Raw genomic sequence first — 778 nt, forward strand, 5'->3', positions numbered from 1 at the left:
TAGCTCACTTAGAAACTCATTGATGGTGTTTTTCTTAGTGGGAGCTTGTCATATTGCATCTATTGTCTGTGTTGGTAGGAGTACTAAGCGATGTGTTTATTTTATGTCCGTTTGTCCTTTTCTGTAGAATATATATGTTGCAGGAATCTGGTTAATCTTACCATGCGATATATCCTTATGAAGGATAAGCCTCTAACCAAGGCTTCTAGATCGATCATTGATGTTTATGGGAAGCATATGGATGATGGTCTGGACGTGTCCAGCTTGATGCTTGGAAAGATGTCTTCGGAATTGCGTGAGCAATTAGTTGACATGGACAATTCATTGATTGTTGATCAGTTGAATGTGTCATTCCAAGAGAAAGCTGGGAGCCAAGTGAAGAATGATATGGTAGTTGTTGGAAAGAGTTCCAGCAAAAGGAAGCGTTCCAAAGGTAAGGGCAAGAGGAAAGTGACAAGTGTTGTCACTAAGCCTAAGCCTAAACCCAAGAAGGAAGAGTGTTATTTCTGTCATGTTGTTAGGCATTGGTATAGAAATTGCAGACTCTACCTGGAAGATCAGAGGAAGAAGAAGCTTGTAAAAGCTTCGACTTCTGGTATTTTTGTTATAGAGGCTAACTTGTTTACTTCTACATCGTGGGTATTGGATACCGGATGTGCCTCGCATATTTGTGCAAATGTGCAAGGACTGCGGGGAAGTACACAATTGGTGAAGGGAGAAGTAGATCTCCGCGTCGGGAATGGAGCAAAAGTTGTTGCATTAACCGTCGGGGCTTATG

The sequence above is a fragment of the Tarenaya hassleriana genome, unplaced genomic scaffold, assembly GCF_000463585.1.
Source record: "Tarenaya hassleriana unplaced genomic scaffold, ASM46358v1 Cleome170, whole genome shotgun sequence".
Classification (NCBI taxonomy): Eukaryota; Viridiplantae; Streptophyta; class Magnoliopsida; order Brassicales; family Cleomaceae; genus Tarenaya; species Tarenaya hassleriana.